This window comes from Mesoplodon mirus, assembly GCF_964341445.2.
Source record: "Mesoplodon mirus genome assembly, chromosome: 18".
NCBI lineage: Eukaryota > Metazoa > Chordata > Mammalia > Artiodactyla > Ziphiidae > Mesoplodon > Mesoplodon mirus.
In genome coordinates, this window is record NC_138994.1 from 39,422,287 (window position 1) to 39,444,364 (window position 22,078).

General features: G+C 53.9%; 1 protein-coding gene across 5 annotated transcripts in view; it reads left to right on the forward strand.

The window, feature by feature from the left end:
• The first annotated feature begins 2,731 nt into the window (after positions 1 to 2,731).
• EPN2 (epsin 2) overlaps positions 2,732 to 22,078 on the forward strand; it is a 68,027-nt gene continuing 48,680 nt past the window's right edge. For all 5 annotated transcript variants that reach the window (XM_082605277.1, XM_082605274.1, XM_082605273.1 and 2 more), the window contains exon 1: positions 2,732 to 2,852. The gene's annotated coding sequence lies outside the window, so the exon portion shown is untranslated. The remainder of the gene's footprint in view (positions 2,853 to 22,078) is intronic.

Consider the following 22,078-nt stretch of genomic DNA (forward strand, 5'->3'; position numbering starts at 1 on the left):
CCCCAGAGACATCCCCATCTGCACAGCCATCTCTTTGCGCTTCTGAAACACACCACCCTGACCAGCCCCCATCACTGTGCCTCATCAGGCATCTGAAACCGACCTCCAAACCCTAGGAAGAGCAGATGAGTGTGCCTGCTCCAGCCTGTGCCCTGGGACAGCTTTGGCCTTGGACAAAGCATATAGCTTATCCTGCATCCTCCTCTGCAAGACAACTTACATGCTGTGAATTCGGCAGAACCTGGGTTTGAATCCCAGCACTGCTGTGTCCTGCCTCTGTTTCCTCATCTGTAAAATGGGAATAGCGCTGCTGGCCTTAAGGGCTCCTCACGGGGATGAATTGAGAGAGGGAAGTGCAAGAGGGCGAGGGAAGTGCAAGAGGGCGATAGGCTTCAAAGGGGGTACAGGAAGGAGAAATGTCTTCGAGGAATGCAGGAATGTCCCCTCTGACCTTGCACGTGGGAGATGGTCTTCCGGCCTCAGGAGGCCCTCCCCTACTCCCCAGCCTGGCTTGATCCCCTGAATTGCTCTCCAGCTCACTTCCTGGGCTGTGGTTGGCTCATCATCTCTTTATCCGTATCCAGTTCTCTCGTTCCTAAACCTGCATCTTATCTCTGTGGCGGCACAGACTTGCAAGCTGGGTGGGGAAGGGATTGGGCTCTGCCTGGGTGACCCAGCCCAGCATCTCTCCAAACCTCAGTTTCTTCCTATAAAATGCGAACAGTAAGAAGACTCACCTTGAGGGGTTATGGTGAGGTTTGGGGCCAGTGCTGTTCCATGTGGCAGCATCTAGCCACATGTGGCTATTTAAATTCATCAATTAAAGTTAAATAAGGTCTTAAAAAAGCAGCTCCTCGGGTGCACTGGCCACGTTTCAAGTGCTTACATGTGGACGGCACAGCTGGACAACACTTCCATCTTCCCAGGAAATTCTAGCGGCAGCGCTGGTTTGCGCAATCTATGGAAAGCACTCAAGCCTGCACCAGGCACCCTGTACATGTTGGCATAAGTTCATCTGGAGCTGCAAACTCTTAGGGCAGGGGCTGTGATTTCAGGGAAAGTTCTGCTCTCCTGCAGACCCAGGAAGGTCTAGCAGAGAGCTGGGGCTCACAAGGAGGGTTGGACTGGTAGAGGGGCTTCTCCGGGATGGGGGTGGACCAAGTTCAAAATGGGGAGCTCAGGTTCCTGCCTCAAGGCAGGCACGTAGGGCTTAATTCACTGTCCTGGTGGAGAAAGGGCACCGAGCACTGGGATGGGGCAGCAGACTGCAGGAAGGAGTTTCTAGCCTTTAGAACTACCAGCATTGGACTTTTCAAAGGAATAATGGCCATGGGTTTGCACATGTGTTAGTGTCTCTCTCTCAGTCTCTCCTCTCCCCTCCCCTTTCCTCTCTCCTTCCCCCCATCTTCTCTCCCTCTTACTTGTTGCCAGAGAAGGGAAGTCTAGATCCCAGCTTGGAGAACAGGATGCCTTCCTGCATCTGGCTCCCTCACAGGGAGCAGGAACACGAGGCTTAGAGAAGTGCAGTGACTTGCCTTAGGTGTCTTTGTAAGTGAGGGCAGAGTGGGACTTCTGGAAACAGCCTCCCTGAAACAGGGCCTCCTTGGAACACAGGCCACAGGGATGGTGCTGTCTACCAACCTAGCAAGCCCTGATCTGTCCCCAGACCCTGCTGTGAGGGGATCTCTGCTGACCCCACCCTGACTGGAGCAGGTTGGGCAGCTGTGGGGTCCTGGGCACCTCTCCAGCGTCTGCCCCTCCTCCAGCATGGTGCTCGGGACATAGGAGGTGTCTCGTGGGCACTGGCTGAACCAAAGGGAACAGGTGGATCCTGTGTGAGAGCCCAAGGCCCTGTGAAGGGGTGAGCCTGAATCAGGGGGTCTATAAGCCCCTCACGGGAGGATGGTGACCCTAGAGCCCCACCTTTTTAGTGCCACAACTCCTTTAGCAGTCTAGCAAAGCCTGTGCACCATCCTCAGAATAACTTTTGAGTGTGTTTTATTGAAGTAGAACACTTTCGTTAAAGTGACACATCTAAAGTGTACATCAGTGAATTTTCACAAAGGGAACGCACTTAACCTAGCACCCAGCGCCCTGGCAGCCCCCGCTCGTCCAGCTCCACCTTCTGCACCTGGTGATGTTTACAAGTGCACACTGCAAGGGGAAGCGTGTTTTAGCTCAGGCTGGGGGCTCTATGCGTGTGTGGGGGGTGGAGAGGGTGTGTGGAGCTGTGGGATGTGCCTGAAGCGTGGGGAGATTTGTGGGGTCTGAGTGAAGTTTGCCGTGTGCGTGGGTTCAGGTATGAATTTGCCAGGGTTTGTGTGGTGGTTTGGGGTCGTTGGGACGCGTGTGTGGGGTTTGGGGGTTATTTATAGAGTATTGGGGCATAGGCTGTGGGGCACGGTGGGAGGGCTGGGTAGTCTGCCTAGGGTCGTGGGTACCCGGGTGGAGGCCCTGGGGTCGGGGAACGAGAAGTCTGTGCGGGCTGGGCCGGGGTGGGATGCCAGCGGGCGCGGGGCGGGGCCAGAGGGCACCGGGCGAGGTCTTGCGTGGCCTGGGCTGGACGGAGGGGCGGGGCCTCGGGAGCGTGAGGCGGGGCTTCGGCGGGGCTTGGGCTGAGCGGAGGGGCGGGGCCTCGGGAACACGGGGCGGGGCCTTGACTGGCGGAGGGGCGGGGTCTGCGGGCGCGCGCACGCAGTCGGCGCGCCCCCTCCCGGCCGCCATGTTGGCTGGTGTGTGGGTGTCAAACGGAGCTGGGAGCGCCGGCGTCTCCGCTGGCTCCCCTCGCTCCCGCCTCCCCAACGTTACTGGCGGCCGCAGCCGCGCATCCGGGTCGGCCCGGAGGAGCGCAGGTGAGCTGGGGCCACGGGGCTCGGGGGCCGGAGCGGGCCCAGGGCGCCAACCCTGCCCCTTCCCGGGCGGACGCCCCCAGAGCGCTGCCCCCCCAGCCGTCCCCCAGAGCATGCACCCCCGCAGTCCCAGCCGGGTCTCCACCTCAGGCGGGACCCCTTCTTACCCGCCCCACGAGGTGGAGCACGGCCCCCTCCCCATCTGGATCCCTCGTTCCGCTGCAGGGACCCCCCCATTTCCCCTCGGGGAGCTCTTCCTTTCATATCCTCGGAGCCTGGGGCTCCCCCTCCTCCCACCCGAGATCGGGGAGCCCCTCCAGGCCTCACCATCTGCCTTTAAGCCTAGAACAACCCCGCGCCTCCTCCCCGGGGCACTTTGCTCCCCTCTCCGGGCCAGGCGGCCCTTCCCTCCGGGAGTCGGGGGAGGGATCCCCCGTCCAGGATGCCGGCCGTCCCTCTCTGGGCTGCCGCGGGTCCCCTCCCTTCCCCAGGGACCAGGTTCTCCCTCCCCGCCCCCGCCCCACAGCCCAGCGGGGACGGGGGCGGCAGAGCCAGGCTCCAGCTGCCTTTTGTTCCGCGTGGGATGGCAGAGACCCCGCCCGGCGATTCTGCCGGCCTGGTCGGGCGGGTGACTGGGTGTGTGGGGCCGCGTCTTCCAGGAGACCCTTCCTCTCTCTCCCCGTGGGGCGGCTCCCCAGGAGCCCAGCGCCTTGGGAGAGGCCGGCCCTTCCTAGAGGAGTCCGTGCCAACAGGTTTTTGTTTGAGATCAGAGTTGGTCCGGTGGCTTGGCGGGGGGGGCGGGGGAGGTGCAGCTTGCTCCCCCAGAAACCCCGGCAGGGGTCTGTGGAAACCCATTCCTCCGCCCAGGGGCTCCGTCTGGGGCCCTTCACTGTTTTGCTGCCCTGCGGACGCATCTGAGTCTGTGCTGCAAGGAGGATGGGGCTTAACCATCGTGAGGGTTCAGATGGGGGAAACTGAGGCCCAGAGAGATTGGCCCAAGGTCATGCAGCGATACAGTGTCAGTGCCAGAACTCGATGCTTGGGTTCCAGGGCTCTCTCCGGGATGTTTCAGAATTTTTTTTAGAGAGATGTTCAGGGTTATCCCCTTCCTCTTTTCAACGTTCACGTAAGAAAATGGACAGAAAAAGATGAGAAGTGTGAGTTCTTCCTTTCCATCTCAGGAAATGCCCTGTGAAAGAATGGATTGGAACAGGAGGTTAAAATGATTGAAAAGGTGAATTTTAGTTTTTAATTGTCCATGCGCTCCCCCAGTTATGTAGGATAATGAAGATTTGGCAGAAAACTTGTGTCTCTTGTAGCTCTAGATATGGATGGTAGGTGCTGACCAATCATATACCCAATCCCTCACAGCAGTGATTGAATTTGCACTGATAATCGTTTTCATCTGTATTTAAATGAACATCCAAAGGGCCTGCAGGTTTCTGAATGGTACTTGTTCCAGCAATTGTCTTTGGGACAGGTGATTGTGTCAGAGAAGTTGCCAAGATCTTCTCATATTTATCTGTATTTTTTAAAATATCTGTATTTTTATTTTACATTTTTAAAGCTTATTTGCTTCTTGAGTTTTTTTTAAAATTAATTTATTTTTGGCTGCATTGGGTGTTCGTTGCTGCGCACAGGCTTTCTGTAGTTGCGGTGAGCGGGGGCTCCTCTTTGTTGTGGTGTGCGGGCTTCTCATGGCAATGGCTTCTCTTGTTGCAGAGCACGGGCTCTAGGCACGCAGGCTTCAGTAGTTATGGCATGCGGGCTCAGTAGTTGTGGCTCGTGAGCTCTAGAGCGCAGCCTCAGTAGTTGTGGCTCACGGGCTTAGTTGCTCCGTGGCATGTGGGATCTTCCTGGACCAGGGCTCAAACCCGTGTCCCCTACATTGGCAGGCGGATTCTTAACCACTGCACCACCAGGGAAGTCCCCATTGCCATACTCTTGTGAAGTGTGTTAAAGTTTTCAAAGCTTTCTGAGAGCTGTTCTCACTGTTCCCCAGAATCTTCCTGTTGGATTGGTGGGGTGTGGATGAATGTGGTCTGTTTATCCCCATCTGCTGAGTTTTTGAAAATTGACACGCTTTCTGATAAGTTTGTCAATGGAATTTTCTTTGGTCTTAGTTAGCTTGTTCAAGGTGTCTAAAAATAGAAACTTAGAAAAACAAACACAGTGAAGTAAGTGTCTGTGAAGCTGAGAGGGTGTGTTGAGTAGCATCTGTCCACGGGCTGTTTGACCACACCTATCTTCCAGGTTTTTGATGTCTTGAAATACAAAGCTATTTGAGCAGACTTTGTTGTTGCTGTTGAACATAATTTCATTTTGTCTTTACATCCATGTGTAACACAGGGATTGTCACCCATCAATGAATGGAAAAACTGAGGCCCAGAGAGGTTAGGTAACCTCTGAGGAACTGACCCAGCCAGGAGTCAAACTCAGGTCTGTGTGATTACCAAACCTGGGTCCCTGCTACTCCACCAGCCACTGCAGAAAGCAGTGATGATGAGTACTCATTTAAGTTGTAGGATAAGCTTATGATCTGAAAGTCATCAAGTTTATTTAGAAGGTTGGGAGTTGTGAATGAGGAGATGTCTGTCTTTTTCCTAACTTTAGGATCTGTGAAGGTACTGAGGTTCGAATATCAAAGAGTTTCATGGACCGCTTGATCGAGGCAAAATTTAGGGTTTGGTTTTAAAAATTGGCCTGGCTCCTTTGAAGCAGATCTGTGGCACTGTTATAATATCCCCTGCACGTGCATGGGATTCCTTCTGGTGACTCAGCCCTGGCCCACCCAGGTGCTGGAGCTGCTTTGTGCCTTCCTGTTGGTCCTGGTCTGGGCAGAATGCGCCAGCTCTCTAGAGACAGAGAGGGTAGCTTCTTGCACTCTCTGGTCAAAGCAGTGGTAGAAATTGGGGCACAGAGGTCAGTGGAGGGACCCCTGTGTCCTCTTCGTGGCACCCAGCTAACAAGTGGAGCAGGGAGAAGCAGGCTCGCCCTGCGGGGTGGCTGACCATCCAGGGCTGATGCATGATGTGAATTTAAAGGCATCTATAATTCATCACTTCTGAGCGCAGGCTTCGTCCCGCCTCTCACTCCCACCCTCCCCTCTTAAGGAAGTGTCATCGTCACATCTCGGTGGCTCTGTAGCTGAGGACACCAAATGGTACAGATAGTTTGGCTATAAAGGCCATGTGACAAGTAGCTTTGGAATCAGATGTGGGCACAAATTGGCCTCCTGGCTGGGTGGCTTCGGGCACTTTAATCACTGAGCTTTGGTTTCCTTGTTTCTAAAGAGGGCCAATAATAACCACTTTGCAGATAGACTGGTGGTCTTTCTCAGACGCTGGTGCACATCGGCATTGCTCAGAGTGCTGGCCCCTCCCCCTGAGTTTCTCATTCAGTGGGTCTGGAGTGAGGCCCAAAAATGGGTATTTTCAGCCAGTTACTGGGTGTTACTGATGCTGCTGGTTCTGGGGCCAGATTTGGGAACCGTGGCCCAGAGGACAGAGTGAGAAGGCATGTGGGGAGCCTGCGAGGGCCGGCTGTGCCAGAGGCTCACCAACAGCGGCTCCCTTCTGCCCCCCAGGTGCTTCTGTATGTCGCTCAGATGACGGCATGACGCTTGGGAAGGGAATTTGGTTTCTCAAAGCGATGTTTTCACTTGTTCTGCTCCCCAGGTGCTTCTGTATATTGCTCAGATGATGGCATGACCCTTGCGAAGGGAATTTGGTTTCTCAAAGCGATGTTTCACTTGTTCTTACGTGATTGTAATTGGGCTGTGGTCACAGGCGTGGGTTAGTTGGGATGTTTTCCTTCATGAAGGGAACGTAAGATGTCAGTACCCTTCAGAGGCAGTAAATCCAGGATCCTGTTTGAAAAGCCGGTTCTTCATTCCCACACATCAAGCGAGATGTTCACTGTCAAGGCCCTTTAGAAATGCAGCTGGGAAAGGGCAGGGGGTGTGGCGTTGGGCACGGAGCAGACTCCCACGGGGCCACTGGGGAGGCCACTGGTGTTAATGGAAGTCACTCCTCCCTCCAGCAATTCCGAGTGATTCCATATTCTTTGGTGTTTAGAGTTTGGAAAAAAAATTATTTTCCTCCAGTAGGTAATTATCAGCTTGTCCATCAAAACCAAACACGTGGGTGTGTGTGAGCCCTGATGGTCTTTGAGTGTCTCCTTTGTGCCAGGCCCTATGTGACTCCTTTTATGCCCAGTAGTTAATTTAATTTCCATTGTGATCCTCCAAGACCTGTCACCACTGCTGTTTTTGCCTGTGCAAAAACTAAGTCTCAGAGAGGTTCTGCAGCCTGCCTCAGGCCACACAGCCAGTCAGCGCCCCAGCTGGTATTTGCCGCCGCCAGTGTCAGATTGAAAACCACACTATTTCCGTGGCCTCAGCCCGCAGCCGTGTCAGGTGCTCCCAGTACCTCGCTGTACGCTTACGGCAACCCCGCAGGCATTTCGCAGGGGAGCAGAGCTGGGGCTCCGAGGGGTTGGGCTTGTTCACATGCACCCACCCAGTGTCCGGCAGGACCTGAATTCAGTCCCATGCCTGCCTGAGTTTGGAGCTCAGGAAGCTGTTTCTATGGCACCACCTCCCCTCCCTGCCCAGGGCTGCAGAAGTCAGTTCTAAGACCCGAAGCTGCCTGGGTGTGTAGAGCACGGCCCTGGGGGAGCCCCAGCTGGGCTTGCGGGAGGAAGTCTTTGTGGCTGGTAAGGGTTTCTGGGTTTGCAAAGCTGTGATAAAATCATTGCCCAAATTGCTCTTTGAGAGAAGGGGCTCTTTCTCTTTACTCTGTAATCGTGAAGCTCTGCACATTTGTTCTGTAAACATGACACATGGGAATTTAGGACTAAAAAATGGTCTGGTAATGCTGTTAAAATGTGATCAAATTCATGCTGAAGAACTCGATAGTTTTAAGACGTTTTGTATGAGTAAAAATATGAAGTATCTCCTTCCTCAGCAGGCAGTTAATGCATGACTTCTAGCAAATGGGTCATTCTTCTGGTCGGACCATGGGTGAGGAGGCTGGGGTGTGATCACTTTCCCAAGGTTTGAAAATTGCCTGCAGCTCCCAAGTCAAGGGGTGATAGACAGCTATGTGTCAGTACGTGCCCTGTGCTCTTGGGAGGCCTGGGAGGTTTGGACTCGAATTTGTTGTTCTGTAACCTCTTTAAGGCTCTGAGGTGACTAAATCATGACAGCGAAAAGTTGCTATCCAGAGTCTGTCCCCTTCTCTGTGTCCCCCTCCCCCAAAGTCATGGCAATAAAGGAATACTGACGGGCTGAGAAAGTACGTCCTCCTTGAGTGCCCGTTTGATACCCAGAGCTGTCATGGGGTATAACAAGTGTACTTTGGATCCAAAAATTTGGGAAATGTATGGTCAGAGAAATAATTTTGGGGCCACTTTAGTAGAGGCAGTTGGTTGATGTAGAAGTATGGGCATCAGATCAAGGGCGGTTCCTTGACAGTAGGGCTGACATTTGAGATCAGTGTCAGCCTTGGGGGTACGCGGCGCGTAGTCTCTAGGGTCAGAGTGCTGGGTGTTCGAGAGGTGCCATGGCTCTCGCCACCAGGAGCTCAGTCTAACTGAGAAGACAGTTAACGTCAGTGAGACAGAAGCTGGTGGTTTGTTGAGTTGTGATTTTGATTCTTGGTCAGGAAATCAGGAATGGAGGAAAGTCTGGAAGAGTCAGGGAGAAGGTAGGATTGAAGCTGGACCTGGCAGGACAGGGAGCTGCGTCTGGGAGAAGGCGGCAGAGGGCGCGGGCGTGGCTGGGTGCCTGGGTTGGGGGTGCGGCGCAGGCTCCGGAAGCAGCTCTGCTGGGCCGATGCCTGCTGAGAACAGCGAGCACCGAGGTGGCCAGGCGGCCACTGGCTGTGACGAGGCCGCGGCCTTGGGACTGGGGGGTGCGGCAATAGGGACCTGAGCGAGGGGGCCTCTGGCGGGGCCTGCCGCGTGGCATAGCTCCCGTGGGTGAGGGCCTGGCCAGGTTGGCTTCCTGGGGCTGGATGGGCTCCACCCTGGAGCCAGCCCCAGGGTGTGTGTCAGAGCGAGTGGGGGAGGCAAGGACCTCGGGGCCTCCCTGCCGGCCGGGAAGGTGGATGCGACGCCCTGCAAGCCTGCGGTTCGTGTCCTTGGCTGCACCTGCAGATCGCATGGCCTGGAAAGCTTTTTCAAAATGCCTGTGATGGGGCCCCACCCCAGACGGTGGAGTGGGAGCCAGTCGTTTTTTAGAAGCGCTTCAGCTGATTCTGATGCTTTGTGTGGGCTGAGAGGCTGAACTGTGTGCTCAGAGAGCTTCTGGGAGTGTCAGGGATTAGGAGGTGGGAGGAGGCTGGAGCCAGAGAGAGCAGGAGGCCTCTGCAGTCGTGGGGTGTGGGGTGCTGGGGCCCTGGGCTACTGTCCAGCTGCTGCGGAGGGGAGGGGAGGGCAGGGGGCAGGTTAGGTGGAAGGTGCCAGAGGAGGATGGGCAGGATGACCAGCAGGCTGCCTGCCGGAGGTTTGCCTTTGAGCCACCTTGGGAAAGTGGGGCTGGGTTAGCAGAGTGCCAGCAAGGTGAGGGCAGGAGAAGAGACTGTGGCCCACCGGTCTGGTGACCTCCTTCAGCCTGGCTCTTAGCCACGTCTGTGGAGCAGGCACCACCGGTCCTTAGCTGCCCGGTCCAGCCTGGGAGCCAGGTTCCTTCCTGTACCCCTGCTTGTAATGACCGCAACAGACACTACTTGTAAAATGTAAGACTACATTTCTTTAAAGTAACTACAGTAACAGTAGTTGTAATTTAGGGTCCTAATTAGGTAGATTCACTTTATTGACTAAAGATCAGAAGTGAGGTTTTACCTGGTGTATTTAACACATACCACAGTGTCATCATTTATGGTATTTCCAGAAAAGATTAGTTTACAGTCCAGTTCATTCAGTCTTTATTCAATGTGTATTGAACACATATATGTTATGCACTATAGGTTGGCAATACATACACGATGTAAGTTCCTGGGAGGATAAATTAGGAGTTTGGGATTAACATATACACACGACTATATATAAAATAAATGACCAACAAGGACCTACTTTGTAGCACAGGGAACTATACTCAATATTTTGTAATAACCTATAAGGGAAAATAATCTGAAAAAGTACATACACACACACATACACACACACACATATAACTGAATCACTGTGCTGTCCACCTGAAACTAACATGATATTGTAAATCAACTATACTTCAATTAAAAAAAAAAGTAAGTTCCTGCCTTCATGTAGCTGATGGTCTGCAGAGAGTGGCTCCTGACATGGGACAAGTAGTGTCAGCACCGAGAAAGACGTTTAGAAAGTGGTGTCAGATGCTGAGAATGCACCTGGGCGTCAGAGAGGAAATGGTACATAAGTAGAGTCTCGAAAGAAGAGCGGGAGTTCTGGGGGACAGAGGGCCCCAGGTGGCGGGAGTGGGCTGGGAGCCCGCCGTGCTTCTCACACAGCCTTGGCAGTGAGCGGCCGGGCCTTGGGTGCTCAGAGCAGCTCTTCTCTGTCTGCGCCTGGGGAGCTGAAAAGGCTCCTGTGAGAAGAGGTCCTCTGTGGTTTGAGACAAGCGAAGGTGATGTCATTGCTGTGGTGCCGGGGTGGGCCGGGGACCCGAAACGTCCACACTCCTTTCTTTTGCTGCAGCAGGTGGGGTTGGAGAGGGTTCTCAGCCACCCCACCTGTACTGGAGGCTGGTTCCTCAGGTCCCGGGGCGGGGGGCGGGGGAATGGCCGATGTAGCGCCCTCACACGTGGTGAGCAGGTCCCCTGGGGAAAGGCCTCCTGACAGCCAAGCAGCTCTGTTTTCCAGAAACCCCTGGAGACCTTTGTGACCAGATTGTCAAGGTGAGGGACCCCGGCCGTACCTTGGGGTGCGTGTGAGAGGCTGCTGTGTGTCAGGCTTGGTGCTGGGTACCCAGGGATGGCCCGGCCCTCAGTCCTCCCACTGCGCACTCGGCAAAAGTGGTCCCTGGGCCCGATCCAGCCCACCGATGCTTTCTGTCTGGGTCATACTGTGCCTCTGGCTAAAAATTAAACTTGGTTGCTGTATTGGTTTCCTATGGCTGCTATAACAAACTACCACACACGCAGTGGCTTAAAGCAACACGGTTGTATGCGTCAGAAGTCCACACGGCTCTTAGGGGGCTAAAGTCACAGTGTAGGCAGGGCTAGCTGCTTCTGGAGGCTCTAGGGGAGCCCCGTTCCCCTGCCTTTTCCAGCTCCCGAGGCCGTCCACCGTCTGTGCCTCGTGGTCCCTTCTCTCTTCAAAGCCAGCAGCAGCCAGTCCTGTCCCTCTCACCCCGTATCACTCTGACACGGGCTCCTCTGCCTTCCACTTGTACTTTAAGGTCCCTTGTGGTTACACTGAGCCCCCGGATCATACAGGATCCTCCCCCTGTTTTAAGGTCAGCTGATTAGAAACCTTAATCGCATCTGCTCCTGTAACTCCCCTTGGCCATGTAACTGGGATCAGGATTGGGCATCTTGGGAGGCCATTATTCTGTCTACCCCAGATGCTAACGTGAAAATCAGGAGATCTTACATAGCAGTCCAGACTTGCGGCTTCATTGACAAATCAGAACACTTGGCAGCCGGGGGCCTGCACTGTTGCCTGGCAACCCTGGGTCAGTGCCAGGGTCGGCGCCATCTCTGGATGGGGTTGCATGCGCCAGCTCTTTGCAGCCCCCGCCCGTCTCGTGGTGCCCACTTGTCTCCCTTCGTTGCCTGGGCCCTGCTCTGGGGACCCACGGCCTCACACAGAATCCCGTCACGGCAGGCCCGTGCTCAGGGTGGTGGAGCTTCCTACCTCCCTCTGCCGTGTCCTCTTCCTTGTCTCTGCGAGACTCCCCTCCCCCACCTCCATACCCTGTCCCGCACCCTCCTCTGCCCGGCACACCCCCGTCCCTCCTCTCCACGCGCCCCCCACCCCAGGCTCTACATTCCAGAGCATCTCTGGTGCTATTTTAGGTGGTATTGTTTGCACCCTAACTCCTCGGCTCCTGCCCCTGCTTTTCTGGCGCCCAGCGCTGACACATCCTGTGCCTTCCACCCTATCTCTTGCATTGGCGTTTGTGAAAAGCAAGTATTTCCAGCGCACCTTCAGAGCCGTATCCATTGAGTCAGGACGACACAGCAGCATTTAATTGAACATCTGCTGTGTGCCACGTGCTTTCCTAGACACTGGGAATACGATGGGGGATGAGGTGGAGGGAGATACCTGCCTTGCCTCCCCTGCAGACCTAGTTCTAGAAGAGGGAGAAGGAGAGACAAGTATCAGCCTCCTCCTGCATCTCGGGAGGGAGGTCTGGCAGCATCCTGCTCCTCGGGCCCTGGCTTGGAGGCGAGCTCCGTCCGCAGTGCTGCGCGGTGCTGGGGCTCTGGCAGAGGCATTTCAGTGGAAGCTCCCCGTGTTTGCAGGCGTCACCTGGACCCCAGCTGACAGCTGAATCGGGGCAGGCATTTCGGAGGCCCAGATGGTATGTTGGGTGGCAGTGTGAAGGACCAGAACGGACGCCTCCGTGTGCTGCTGCCCGGTGGTCTGACCTGGGGCTCTGGTTGTTTTCGGGGAGCGCTTTGTGTGACCTCTTGTGGCCAGGCCTGCCCCCAGGTGACCCCGTGCTGTGGGGCCCAGGTGGAGAGTGCTGGGTTGAGCCCCTGGGGTTTGACAGCTTAGGGGCATCTAGTTCTTTTATCTACACAGAATATGATCCAGCAGGTCAGAGATCTTTGGAAATTTGCTTGAAAACAAAGCAAGACTTATTGTTATGGAGGATTTCCAACTTATAAAAATAAAATAGTTCAGTGAACCCCCATCACTCAGCTTTGACTGTTTTAATCTAGGCTCTTCCACCTCTCGGCCGCCCCCAGATTATTTCAAAGCAAATCCCAGACTTGACTTCATTGATAAGTGCCTCAATGTGTATCGCTCACAGATGTGGACTCTTTGGAAACTTATTTTTATGTGAGGACTGACCACCAGCGGTCCTAATTCTGATGTTCATACTCTGTGAGTTTGAAGCTGTTTTTTTTCAGTTGTAGAGTAACGATCATCTTTATACAAAATCTTGATGTGGGTTGAACTTTTTTTTTTTAAGGTTTCCCTTTTCTTTTTTTTTAGATGTTGGGGGTAGGAGTTTATTAATTAATTAATTAATCTTTGCTGTGTTGGGTCTTAATTTCTGTGCGAGGGCTTTCTCTAGTTGTGGCAAGCGGGGGCCACTCTTCATCGTGGTGCGCGGGCCTCTCACTATTGCGGCCTCTCTTGTTGCGGAGCACAGGCTCCAGACACGCAAGCTCAGTAGTTGTGGCTCACGGGTCCAGTTGCTCCGCGGCATGTGGGATCCTCCCAGACCAGGGCTCGAACCCGTGTCCCCTACATTAGCAGGCAGATTCTCAACCACTGGGCCACCAGGGAAGCCCGATGTGGGTTGAATTTTATTAGCACTTCTATTAAGGTAAAACAATGAGAATTTTGCTATTTTAGTTTTTTTTTTTTTGTAAAATACATATAACATAAAATTTACTATGGTAACCATTTTAAAGTGTAAAAACTCAGTGGCATTAAGCACATTCCCCGTGTTGTGCAGTCATCACCACCATATAGTTCCTGAGTTTTCCGTCACCCCAAGGAAACCTGTGCCCATCAGCAGTCATTCCCTCTCCCTCCCCTCCCCGACCCGGCACCCGTGGACTTGCCTGTGCTGGACAGTTCACATATTTGGAACCATGCAGCATGTGGCCCTCTGCATCTGGCTTCTTTTCACTCAGCGTAGTGTCTTCCAGGGTCACCCCTGTGGTCAAGTGTCAGTGGCTTCATGCCTTTTTATGGCTGGATGATATTCCATCGTGTGCATAGACCACGATTTGTTTATCCGTTCATCTGTCGATGGACACTTGGTTTGTTTCCACCTTTGGCAGTTGTGAATAGTTGCTGCTTCAGCTTTTCAGTACTTAATTTGAAATGTGGTGACGTGGTGTGTGGATCAAAAAGAAAATGTCATCTATGAGGGGGCAGGAGGGTGACTTACTCGTGACTCCATTGATTTTAACACACACGTTTAAAGGAGCTCACTGCTGAGCGTGATGCACGGATCGGGGAAGCGCACCGCACGCAGCGTCATGCTCGGGGCAGCCAGGCCCACGTGGCCGTCTTCTGCTTCTGGTGGCCTCGAGGCCCGCTCAGCAGGCTGCCGTCCGAGGACAGGCCCTGCCCCTCCCGCCCTGAGTGGCCACAGCCGCGGGTCTGGGGGTGGACGGTGGCCTCTCTGAGCACGGCGGTGAGGGGAGTGCTGGGCAGGCGTGGGACTTGCCCCCCGAGTGACGGGGACAGACTGGGTGTTCTCATGAGAGCCACTGGCATGGGCATCAGCACCTTTCCTTATGTCCCTGAGTGAGATGGTCAGAGTCGGTGCCCATGCGTCTTCGTGACCACGTGCTGAGCTCAGGATGACTGGTTACGTACCCGGCGGTCGGCTGGACAGTGCAGTGATTCGGTAGCATGGTGTACATATGGGTGCTGATTCCTGGTAGGAGGTTATTTCCGGCAAGGAGTCAGTGGGCAGCCCAGCTGCTGAGTGTGGGTCAAGGGCTGCTGTGTTGGGTGCAGAGGGACCCTTGGCCGCTCCATAGGTGGTTCTGGTCCTGGTGCTGGGAGCACGCCTTCATCTCCTTCATGCTGTGTGTCTGCTTTTGGAAGACGTGAGGGAGGTGTTCATCTCAGGTCCCAGGACAAGGAGAAGCTTCTCCTGTGAATCTGGTTTCTTTCTATCTTGTGGGCAGTGTGAATCATTTTTGCTCTGTCCACCAGGAAGCTCAGCTCAGAGCCAGTCATTTGTCCCAGCTCTGGTATGGTCTGCACTTTGGGTTCTAACCTTGCCTTCTGGCCCAGCTTTTTTTCCCTCCCCTTCTACTTCCCTATTGCCTGGGTTTCTTCATTTACTAGCTTTTCACTATGTTCCCTGGCTTTCTCTCAGCCAGTAATTCTCAAATGCTGGATCCCCACCACCTTCTGTTTTAACTGTGCTGGATGGGGCCTGAGCATAAGTGTGTTTCCAAAGCTCCCCAGAGATTCAAGCCTGTGGCTGGGCTTGGGGGCCACCGCTGTTGTCCGTTTCACATCTTTTTAGCAACAAGGCAGGATAAATAGACAAAAAGGATGGAGCCGGGGAGGAGAGCTGACCCAGAGGTGGTGGTCTGAGCTCAGAGAAGCCGAGTCAAGTGCATTATGTCGTTCTCTTGCCAGTGGAACCAGTGGGAAAGCTCTCCTTGGCCAGCGCTGTAGAAGCCTCAACTCCTGGACAGGCTGGGGACGAGCGACTGGAGATCTTGCTCTGAGGACCTTGGGCCTGCCTGGTAGGAGCACGGCTTCATGACAACGTCTACAGGCCACTCAGGACACAAGCCCGTGCATGGGACCCAGTCATGCTTAATACCATTTGCTATAGAATGTAGTTCTAGAAAAGACCCAGTGTATAAGGAGAGCATTTAAAACATGGTCTTCGCAACTAATCTGACCCCACCTGTGTGTTAGAGGAGCAATCTCCCTGCTTTAAAGAGAAACAAGAAATTATGAAAGAAAATACATTCTTTCTTGATTTAAAAAATATACTTTATTGGCAGAAGAAAAGAATAAAGTAAGTAGCACAAGAAATCACTATCTAACCTGACTGCAAGGTGTTAAGTAGGGTTTAACATTTGGAGGAAGAGAAACAAATGTTTCTTTAAACAAAACAAAACAAACCTTTTATTATTTCTTCCCCCTCCCTCCAAAAAAACCCAGTTTTTTTTTCATTTAGTTCTTTTAACTTTGAACAAAAATCTTGGTAACTTTTTTTCCTCTTTACCATCTGATTATCAGTAGTTTCCAAAGACTAAAATGAGCTCTACCGAAATAGATGATACAATATAGGATTTCCAAGCGGGGTGTCTCTTCTGTACCAAGTCTCAGGGGGAATGTTTAGGACGCCTGTTTTAATGGTCATGGAAGGAAATTTGGAAAGTTCGTATAAGTAGGAAGGCCCAAACTAGAACTAGCCTTGTCACTGTGATCGCTATTAATATTTTGGTTTATTTTCTCTGAGTCGCTGTTTGTTTAGTGCCCAGGGGTCTCTGTGGCCTGTGTAACCATCACGGGGTGGCACAGAGCTTACCCTTGAATGGCCACGCTGGGAAGAGGCCAGCTGCCCCTGTGGTTTGTCCCTTCCTCCCTTGCTGTGGGTGGTGGGGTCTGGAGGGCAGGAGGGAGAGGCTGTGGGGAAGAGAGGCTTATTCAGCAGTCGGATGTTGGGGGGAGGAGGGCACCCTGACGGGGAGGGAGGGAGGGAGGGATGGGGTGTGTAGGCGCAGCGGCCTGGTGGGGAGGAGGACTTCAGGGCTGGACAAAGGAGCCCAACACCAGGGGCGAGGCCCCCCCGGGCAGTCACCTGCTGCTCTCTGGGCCCAGGTTCCCCTTTATGATGTAGATCAGAGAGTGGGACTGTGTGACATCCAGGGCCTCCCAGGGCCGGAATACTGGGGTGCTGTGTCTTTGAGAGCAACTCCCGGGCCGGGCCGCAGTCGTTCTGGTGTTTCTGAACGAACCTGCTCATGCATCTCCTTTGGGGAGTCTCCAGGGGAGAAAACAGACCAGTTCCTCAGGAATGTGTTTGCCGAGGCTCACGGGTTCCCCCTGCTCCAGTCCAGGCTGTGTGTCCACGGGTCACTTCAGGGTGACCCAGGACAAGTCAGTGCCGAGTGAGCTCCCTCTGGGGCCCTTGGCGTGGACGCAGCTGGTGCCCAGCCATAGGCCCTGTGAGCAGCTCTGCCGCGCTGGGGAGAGGTCCCCACTTCCCTGCCAGCCTGGCTGGTCACAGAGTCACCGCAGGAAGGAGATGTCAGCCTGCCCCCGAGGCCGCCCATCCCAGGAGGGCGGCGGGCCTGCCGCGTGAGGGCCAGCGCAGCGCCGGGCGGGGGGAGGCCTGGCGCGCTTGTCACACGGAGGTGTGCGTCGATTTGAGTGCTGCGTTGCTCTGTCAGCGGTGGATGGTGAAGAAATCCTTGCAGTAGAAATTTAAAGGCCGCTGCAAGGGAAGAAAGAGAAAATTGGTTTCAAACTAGGAAGAGGGAAACAAATACTGTCTTCTTTAAAAAAAAAAAACACTTCTTTAGCACACTGCTTCTGAATCAAGCTCTCAGAAATGACATTTAAAAGAAAAAAAAACTGCCCCGCGAGGCTCATAGAATGTAATCTGGAGTTGGTGACCCTAAGGTGTCCCTCCTTGCAGGAGGTGACGAGGAAGGAGCACGGCACCCCTTGATTTGGCGTCTTCTGAGCATCAGGTCACTTCAGAGGGAAGTTCCCCGACCAGTGCTGTCATCCTCTGAGGGCCTCTCCTTCTCCCCGCAGCTCTGTGTCTCTCAGTTTCACTGAGGCCAAGGGAGGGCCCCTTGAGAGGGTGCAGTTCTGTCGCTGGCCCCCAGGGCCGACCCCGAGCGCCCTCTCTGTGCTTTCGGGCTGTGGTCAGAGCTGTCCTGCTGGGAGCGGGCTCTGCTGGGAGCGGGCTCCGTCCGCACGCCTCCCCTGCCTGGCCCGGAGGCTCCTGCCCAGGGCGCCATCCATCTGTGTCCACGCGAGCACTTTGCAGCCAGGGGCTGCATCTGGTGGTGCCCGGCAAGTGGCAGGTGCGGAGGACACAGGTGCCGCACCTGGTGGTGGGCGAGGCCAGACTGGGCCACTCTGGGGAGAGTGGGGAGAAGGGCCACTCCAACCAGCCGGATGGCGGGGAGCGGGTCGGGTGGGCTTGTGGACTCCGAGGGTGGGAAGCGGGAGACGTGAGCCTGTATGTGTGGCCTCCAGCTGCCCCGGCTGGCGGTGGAGGGCTGACAGCTCACCGGGGAGGACGCAGCCCTGGCTGATGCCTACACTGGTGCTGTCCCAGCACTGGCCAAGGGACCTGTTGGCCAAATGAGGATGGGGCTTATTTTTCTTAAATATATTATGCGCTTTTGAATAGGCGATACATCCACTCAGTTCTGAACTGAGATGGCGTTAAAGTACATTCCGAGCAATCCTACCCTTTACCTCTGACCTCCCCTGCCCCACCCCCTTCTCCCTAATAGCAACCCCTTTTAGTATCTGAATAGCCTTCCAGTGTTTTTTATGCAAATAAAGCAAAAGCAAATTTATATTCTTATTTCCCCCTTTGTGTTAAATCAAAGATAGCACCCTGTACACATTCAACCCTTTGCTTTCTTACTTGTGGCATAGCCTAGAGACTTTCCATGTCGCTACGTGGAGAGCCGTGTCCTCTCTGTGAGCGTAGTGCCGCGATGCTCTCCTCCTGTACTGTTTTAAATCCCATCCCCTATACGGCAGCTTCCGGCTGTTCCTCACGTGCTGTTACTTAACATTCCTGAGAGGATCGATCTTACCTACGTGTCCTTCCCCATGTAAGCAGGTGGATCTGCAGGTAGCATTCCCCAGGGACAGTGCTAGGTCCGAGGGTAATACACAGTTGTCATTTTGATAGATTTTGCCAAAGCCGTCCACGGGGGTTATCACATCCTGCCCTCCCACCAGCCGTTTCCCCTCGGCCTCACCAGCAGAAGGTAGAGTCAAATATTTGGATTTTTGCCAACCTGACGGGTGTAAAGAGTATCTCAATGTACTTTTTTTTTTGATTTATTTATTTTGATTTATTTATTTTTGGCTGCATTGGGTCTTTGTTGCTGTGCGTGGGCTTTCTCTAGTTGCAGCGAGTGGGGGCTACTCTTTGTTGCGGTGCGCGGACTTCTCATTGCGGTGGTTTCTCTTGTTGTGGAGCACGGGCTCTAGGTACGCGGGCTTCAGTAGTTGTGGCCTGTGGGCTCAGTAGTTGTGGCTTGCAGGCTCTAGAGCGCAGGCTAAGTAGTTGTGGCACATGAACATAGTTGCTCCGCAGCATGTGGGATCTTCCCAGACCAGGGCTCGAACCTGTGTCCCCTGCATTGGCAGGTGGATTCTTTTTTTTTTTTTCCTTTTTGCGGTATGCGGGCCTCTCACTGTTGTGGCCCCTCCCGTCGCGGAGCACAGGCTCCGGACGCGCAGGCCCAGCGGCCACGGCTCACGGGCCCAGCCGCTCCGCGGCACATGGGATCCTCCCAGACCGGGGCACGAACCCGCGTCCCCTGCATCGGCAGGCGGACTCTCAACCACTGCGCCACCAGGGAGGCCCGGCAGGTGGATTCTTAACCACTGCACCGCCAGGGAAGCCCTTGAGGTAGCTTTAATTTGCATTTTTCTGAAATGTGAGCTGATCATTTCATATGCTTAGGGACCACTTACATTTTTTTTGTGGACAGTTCTTTTCCCATTTTTCTCTTGAGTTATTGGTTGCTTACTTCTCAATTTCTGTGAGTTCTTTATATTTTTGGAAGGTTGGTTCATTGTGTAATGAGCTGTAAATATTTTTTTTTATTTTATCATTTATTTATTTATTTGTTTTTGGCTGCGTTGGGTCTTAGTTGCGACATGCAGGATCTTTCATTGCGGCGCGCGGGCTCTTCGTTGGGGCACTTGGGCTTCTCTCTAGCTGTGGCATGCAGGTTTTTCTCTTCTCTAGTTGTGGCACACAGGCTCCAGGGCACGTGGGCTCTGTAGTTGTGGTGCACAGGTTCTTTACCACTGGACCACCAGGGAAGTCCATGTAAATATTTTTTCAGGCTAGGAATTATTCTGATCTAGCCAGATTCTTTTAAGTACCCCTCCCCCCATCTCCTCTTAAAGATTCAGACTGTGGCCTTGGGATGGAGTCTGGTCCTATTGGGACAGAACCGTGACCTTGGCTTCCTTCCAGGACTTTAAGTTAATTGGCCACAGACAGGTTTTCAGCATAAGCATACAGTGGTGTGGATGTGTTTGCATCTGTGCGGAGGCTGCGTGTCCAGGGTGTGTGGTCACCGTCATCATTTGTGGAGCAGACTGATGGAAGGCCATTGTTTTTTTTTTTTTTGGTTGTTATTCACAGCTTTATAGATATGTGATTTATGTACCACACAATAAGGTTCACTCATTTGAAATATATAGTTCAAAAGCTTTTAGTATATTTAGCGTTGTGCAACCATCCGTGTAATCTTACTTTAGAACATTTCATCACCCCCAAAAGAAACCCCGTACCCATTAAGCAGTCACCCCCTTCCCCCTCGTCCCCCAGCCTCTGGCCACTGTCGGTCTGCTTTCTGTCTCTGGACTTGCCTGTTCTGGACGAGTCGTAGAAACGGAGCAGTGTGTGGCCTTGTGTGTGTGCTCCCCTTGGCGTGTTTTCACAGTTCACTGTGTGGAAGCAGGTGCCTGCACCTCCTTACGTGTTCAGGCTGAATGCTATTCTGTTGTATGGATGTACCACGCTTTATTATTCTATTTACCCATTCATCTGTTGAAGGGAAGCTTTTTCCACTTTCTGGCTGTTATGAGCGATGCTGCTGTGAGCTCCGTGGGCACCGTGTCCTTTCTCTTGGGTAGAGACACAGGCCTGCACCACCCCCACGCTGGGGAAGGATCGTGGAGAACTGCACACTGGCCTCTAAAGTGCTGGACACAAAGCGACACACGTCACTTCTGCCACATTTTACTGGCCAGGGCCGCGGCTGACCCAGAAGCGGGGTGGGGAACGCAGTTCTGTCCCAGGCCCTGGAAGCCGCGGACTAGAAATGTTTGGTGCACAGAACTAATGACTGCTGAGAAGGGGAGCGGGCATCCGGGGGCCCAGGGGAGGGATCCTGTCTGGAGGGGTCACTAGCAAGGTGGAGCTCCAGGGTGAGAATTACCTGCCACTGATGGATCCGCCTTGAAAGCTGGTTGGTGGAGAGACCTTGAGTCTTCCAAGGAGCAGCTTAGAGGTGTGTGGTGGTCTTAGAGAGGACAAGGGCAGCCTCATGGAAGGAACGTCAGGCTCCCGGGCTGAGGACTGGGCTCCCTGAGCTTTCCCGGCAGGTGCTGGGGCTCAGCAGGGGCAGCGCAGAGCTCACCCACCCTCTCTTCTCGCCTGTAAAATGCCTCCTTTGCGGGATGTGGCACACAGTGGGCTGTTATGAAAGGCAGCTGTCACCTTGGTGAGTTTGGCCAGCAGTAGTGGAGCCTGCGGTCACTGAGTGAACGGGCCTGGCCTCCCCGGGTCTTGGTCCATCTTCCCTGGGAAGCACGGATGTGCCGAAGGACCGCCCTGTCCTCCCCCTGGTGACCCCGGGCTGGCTGAGGGAGGAGGAGGCTGGTGGCCAGTGAGTATTCTGGGGCAAGTAGACAGCTCTCCCCTAAAATGCAGTGTTTTCTGGACAGACCTGCGTATGCGCTGTCGTCCGAGCTGGAAGCGCACTCCTTTATTATTATTTTTCTAAACAAAGTAACACAAAGGCAATGTAAACATTGTTTGAACAAAAGCATTTGGCTAATGGAGATAAAACCGAAAGGAAAATAACAACTTTAATTTCTTTTTGGCTTTTGTGTTTTGACATTTAGCAGCGTACTTCTCATCTTTTAAGAATTTGAAAAAATCATACGGTATGGAAACCGCGGTTTGCTTCTGCTTGTTCACTTAGTGTGAAACGGACTCGGCGCCCACCTTGCCCGAACTTGGCCTCTCCTGGAGAGTGTGGTGGGGGACCGCGGGGCCGAGGAGGGTCCGACAGAGGCGCGCTGCGGACCCCGTAGGCGGGGCGGAGGCTTCCACCTCCGTCCACGCGGCTTTTTCAGGTCGTCATCTGTGAGGCCTCAAAGGCCGCCACTGCGCTTCCCGGACGAGGTGACCACCCGTGACGCTGGGGCCAGCCATCTTTCCGCTCCGACCAGCTGTTGTTTGTTTTTTTTTTTTTTAAAGAAGATGTTGGGGGTAGGAGTTTTTATTAATTAATTTATTTATTTTTGCTGTGTTGCGTCTTCATTTCTGTGTGAGGGCTTTCTCTAGTTGTGGCAAGCGGGGGCCACTCTTCATCGTGGTGCGCGGGCCTCTCACTATCGCGGCCTCTTGTTGCGGAGCACAGGCTCCAGACGCGCAGGCTCAGTAGTCGTGGCTCACGGGCCTAGTTGCTCCGCGGCATGTGGGATCCTCCCAGACCAGGGCTCGAACCCGTGTCCCCTACATTAGCAGGCAGATTCTCAACCACTGCGCCACCAGGGAAGCCCCAGCTGTTGTTTTTAAACCGCATCAGTATCGTAGGCCGTGTGTCTTGCTCCACAAGACGTCTGTGGGT